The 5,570-nt window shown below is 31.0% G+C and overlaps 1 protein-coding gene across 1 annotated transcript in view; it reads right to left on the minus strand.

The window, feature by feature from the left end:
• Positions 1-5,453: 5,453 nt before the first annotated feature.
• The window catches only part of LOC111713036 (uncharacterized), a gene marked incomplete in the record, with an annotated part of 4,560 nt that continues 4,443 nt past the window's right edge, over positions 5,454-5,570 (minus strand). Inside the window, 1 exon segment of the mRNA XM_023487827.1 lies at positions 5,454-5,570.

The following is a 5,570-nucleotide window of genomic DNA, read 5'->3' on the forward strand; positions in this document are numbered from 1 at the left end:
AGCTAAGAACATTCCCTTGGTTCTATTTTAGAACCAAGCTAAGAACATTCCCTTGGTTCTATTTTAGAACCAAGCTAAGAACATTCCCTTGGTTCTGTATTAGAACCAAGCTAAGAACATTCCCTTGGTTCTATTTTAGAACCAAGCTAAGAACATTCCCTTGGTTCTATTTTAGAACCAAGCTAAGAAAATTCCCTTGGTTCTAGAGAGTTCTCAAACAAATATTATTATAATATAAATATTATTACAGAAAATGTAAATATTTTACATATTGTAGATAGTGTATATATTGTACATATTGTAGATAGTGTATATATAGTAAATATTATAGATAGTGTATATATTGTACATTTGTAGATAGTGTATATATTGTACATATTGTAGATAGTGTACATATTGTTCATATTGTAGATAGTGTATCTTTACTTTATCCACTTTATACTTATGTTTTCATAGTTACAAAGTTTGTAAACATCATCAAAGAGAGAGAAGAAAAAAACCTCCCCCCCTCTCCCTCCCCCTTCCATTTCCTACTCCTTCTGTTCTAAGATGGTGATGTAATGATTAAAAAAAGATGAAAGAAATAATGAGAATTGTATTTGTTGCACAGCCTTTGTTATTGTACACAAAGGTTGAACCAAACAAAACAATCAAGGGAAAAAAATAAGATGGCGTCGCTGAGACGAAACAGAAAACATGGCGGATAGAAACTTAATTAATCCTTAATATATAATTGAGGGGTTCTGGAAACTTCTTTAACACCACTATTTAGCCCTGTAAAAAAGGTGTAAAAACATTGTCACTAATTGACTACGAAACGGAAATAAAATTTTTTTTTTGCACTCATTCCATGCAAATATACATTTCAAGGAAGTAAATCTAATTTTTGCGATGTTTTTGCAGATATTTGTTTGTGCGCATTAACGTTTTAGCAAAATATTTAAAATATAAATCTTTTTTATTTTCTTAATTTCTCAAATTTAGAAAATTACTCATTTTTTAAACGTTAAAATATACATTTAAAAAAGTATCGTAGTAAGGAAAAGAATATTATTCCTAAGTTTTGTAAATTTGGTTTATCTGCAATTATCTTATTTGTACATGTCTCACATTTTGCATAACTACACAAAAATCTTTTCAAATTTTTTACATCGAACAATTTTTAAATGTCAACACAACATTATAATTCATTCCCCTTCAAAGAAAAAAAAAATATTTGTAACAAAACCAAATGTATGAATATCTATGAATAGGTAAATATATCCATGAAAAAATATTCTAATTGAACTCATTGAATCCAGAATCCGCCATCTTGTTTACAAGTAAAACAAGATGGCGGATAATGTACTGTATAATGGTGAACCTAGTTTAACACAACTACTAAATCAACTTGAAACAGAAAACATGTTTTCCTATAATCTGCCTCAGAATTTAGAATTTTAAAACGGGAAACTTCAATCCAAAATATGCATAATTCAGTATTGTGAGGTCGAGGAGACTTGAAAATTTTACACCGTCTTAAAAATATAAAAGTAATTTTCCAGGAAAAGTACATGGAGTCATTCAAGCGTCCTGCAGTTGTTTAGAACATATGTCATTTAGTTGGTTATTATGTCAAATTAAGCCATTATGTCGTTATGTGATTAAAGTACAAAAAAACATGTCGGAATTGATGCTAATAAGATAATTTGCTCTTCTCCATTTAGTGAAATGTTTGTTTGTTTATCTAAAATCATGCACCCCCAATAAAAATTTATTTTCAAAGTCGTTCATATTTCATAGATATTTCGGTGCACGTCAATAAAAGCTTTGTTTTTAACTGTACATATTTCGGAACACATATGTTTCTAAAATAGCACATAGTTCCGTACACCCGTGTTTCTAAAATATTACAAGTTTCGGTACACCCATATGTTTCTAAAATAGTACATATACACTCATGTTTCTAAATTGTTCATATTTCGGTCCACTGATGTTTCTAAATTATTCATATTTCGGTGGACCCATGTCTCTAATATAGTACATATTTCGGTACACCCTTGTTTCTAAAAAAGTGCATAGTTTGGTACATCAATGTTTCAAAAAAAGTACATTGTTCGTTAAACCAATGTTTCAAAAATAGTACATTCATATTTTGGTACACCGATGTTTCTAAATTGTGCATATTTCGGTACATCCATGTTTCTAAAATTGTACATACTTCGGTAAACCAATGTTTCTAAAAAAGTACATATTTCGGTACACCCATGTTTCTAAAATTGTACATATGTCGGTACACCAATGTTTCTAAAATTTTACATATTTCGGTACACACTAGAGACATGAACCCTAACTGAGAACAAACAGAGTTAAACAATACTCTCAAACCTGGCACACTAAAATAAACCCTTACTATTGTTTGCCAGATTTTAACCAATGGAGGGGAGGGGGGGCACAGTGGAATATTTTAGGTTGGTTATGGGGACTTTAATCTGCCAAAAAAAAACTGCACTGCAGTATACTTAATTGTAGCAGACTGATTAATTTACTTTATTAAGATACAACAACAAAATTAATTAAATACTTTTTTACTTATTTAAGAAAATGTACAAATGAAATTTTAAAGATAAAATGAATAAAATAAATAAGCGAAATGTGAAAAAAATTAAGTAAAAACTATGTAAGAAATAAGATTTAGTAAATCAACAAGGTGCAGAGATTAAAAGATGATGAAATTATTAATTAATAAAATGCAGATGAAATATTGTAATTGATTCTAATTCTCCGACACCCAACCCCCCTCAAGGTGGGGTATTCTAGGGGGGCAAGGGGGAATGACTGGTTTTTGTCACAATACTCCTTTTAAAATGCATTTGTCTTGTCTTTCATGGTGAGAATGAACACAATAAATATATTCTGATAATCCTTTTATTTACAAACATTGTATGAATTGTAGCTTAGCATTGATTTATAATGATTACAATTTATAATTGATTTTCCCGTTCATAAATCCTATTTTAAGAGTTTTCAATGAAATAGCGGGTTTTCGATCGAAATTCTAAACCTAAACATAACATTTCAGCAACTTCAAACTTGTTCAGTTCTTTTCAAATAATTCAATGAGCCATACAATTACTATTCAACCTTGGAACTGTCATATTTAAAGAGTTTCAGGTCGTCTTTGCAGATTCATACTTTGTGGGTAACCCTGTAATTTGAAACATTGAAATTAAAGCCCCTTCCTAGCTGTTATCAAAGAAAATATATTTGTTAACGAGTTGTTATGTAATATAGGAAACCATATTTGATTTAATGTCTAGAATGTATCGAAAACCATATTTGATTAAATGTCCAGAATGTATCAAAAACCATATTTGATTAAATGTCTGGAATGTATCGAAAACCATATTTGAAAAAATGTCTAGAATGTATCGAAAACCATAATTGATTAAATGTCTAGAATGTATAGAAAACCATAATTGATTAAATGTCCAGAATGTTTCGAAAACCATATTTGATTAAATGTCTAGAATGTATCGAAAACCATATTTTATTTAATGTCTAGAATGTATCGAAAAACATTTTTTAGACTAATGAGGCTTTTGCTGAGTTAAAAACGAAAATGATTTATCCATTTTATATATTTTCAATGAAAACAATGGATTTATGTCAACTAAAAAATATTCAATATTCGTTCATTCATTTGATCAGAATTGCATTTACTTTTTCATTTATTTTCATATTTCATGTGTTTGTTCCTCTCATGGTTGATTTATGTGATTATTTTAGTAACTTATATCACTCTTAAAGACTTTTTAAAGAGACTGACTTCATAATTTCATACAACACCCATTTAAAGAGTTCCATTTCCGATTTCATGTAAAAGTTGATTGAGTTATCCTTGTTTTCATATCTTTAAAATGATGATTGATTTTTATGGAAGTGACGAGAGGATTTGTGCAACAGAGACAATAAAGAAAATTGATAAAATTTTTATTTTAATCTTAATCTCAGTTTTTGCGTAATTTTACCTCAAAATCACGCATTTCGTTGTTTAAAGGGAGTGTTCGCGAAATAATTCATCCTTAAGAACGTAGCGTCTATACAAATTCAGAAATTCACAACATTCAGTTTTATTCTGAATTTGAATGGACGCTGCGTTCTTCAGCATGAGTCGTTTTTAACAATTTTCTCCTTATAGACACAACAGAATTAAGATTATTAGCAATCAAAAGCGCTTATTTTTTGCCGTAATCCTATACCCACGGCCACATTAATTTTTCGATCACACTCCCTTAACACAATTATTTAGTACAAGGAAAATAATAATACTAAAAACGTTGGAATGCTCTATTTTTACCTCTCTACACATATGTTCCAATTTATAATGCAGAAGTAAACAGAAAACATCGAGTTACAATTATCCTAATTCCATCTTATATTAAAAAATGTGGTTAAGGAAGTTATAATTTAGTAAATTGTCTAAAATCTAAAAAGTTTAAAATACATTATTACATTTTCATGATCAAGTTTTCATGCAATAAAAATGGACAAAAAAGATAATTTTTCCAATGTTTTCTTGTTACATCTGTACACTTCTAACCTAAGTGTATTGCAGGAAAGATTGAAATCTTCTACGTTTGTTTTCTATCATAGCTCCTTTGATTGAAAAGCTAAGGTGTTGAACTTCTAATCTATATATAAATTTGGCTTGTCTGTCTGTTTGTTTGTCTGTCTGTTTGTTTGTATCCAATAAACGTCAAAACGCCTGAACCGATCGGGCCCAAATTTTTTGTGGGACATCCAGGGACCCCAGGGAAGGTTTATGAATGATCAAAATTTCAAATATTTGTCTCCATCAAAATTCTATCTTCATTAAATAAATAAGAGACTGACAAAATGGCCGTGATGTCGAATAAGAGACTGACAAAATGGCCGTGATGTCGAATAAAACGAGACAAATAATCCCTAAGAAACGCCCATGCACCGAAATGCGCCAATGTGTATTTGGAAAAGGGTTGAATAGAAACGGACGCACGCTTGGACAATTTCAAGAATTTGAGATCTACGTGCTCACACGAAGACGTTGCGACAGGGGGTAAAATTCCAGAAGGTATAGGTGGGGGTAACCCTGCCCCCTGATAAGGTATGGTGAATATGTTCCAAGAATGCAATGGAATCAAATGAACCGACACAAGAACTAACATGAAATCCTAGATCATGACAATACACCAGATTGACACGCCTACATATACAGACAATAGGAACGCCCCTTTGCCCCTCCCACCACAAACCTCAATAAAATATCAGCCACCTGTAATTTTAACAACTATTTCTATTCACTTTTAAATTTTTCAACTTTTTTAAAGTACATAATTTTTTAAATAGCTATCCCTCTAGTGCTTAGCTTGGGGGAGGGAGTGAATACCGAGGCTTGGAAAATCCGCAAAAATTCCGAATCACACAAATATGTTAACGATCTGATCTAGACGATCGTTGCAGGAATTTTAATCAACGAATTAGATCCATGTATCCAGGGCAAATGCGGGGCTAAATTTTAGAATTCAAAGGACTGGAAGTGGGGGGGGGGG

The sequence above is a fragment of the Eurytemora carolleeae genome, unplaced genomic scaffold, assembly GCF_000591075.1.
Source record: "Eurytemora carolleeae unplaced genomic scaffold, Eaff_2.0 scaffold1358, whole genome shotgun sequence".
NCBI classification, from domain to species: domain Eukaryota; kingdom Metazoa; phylum Arthropoda; class Copepoda; order Calanoida; family Temoridae; genus Eurytemora; species Eurytemora carolleeae.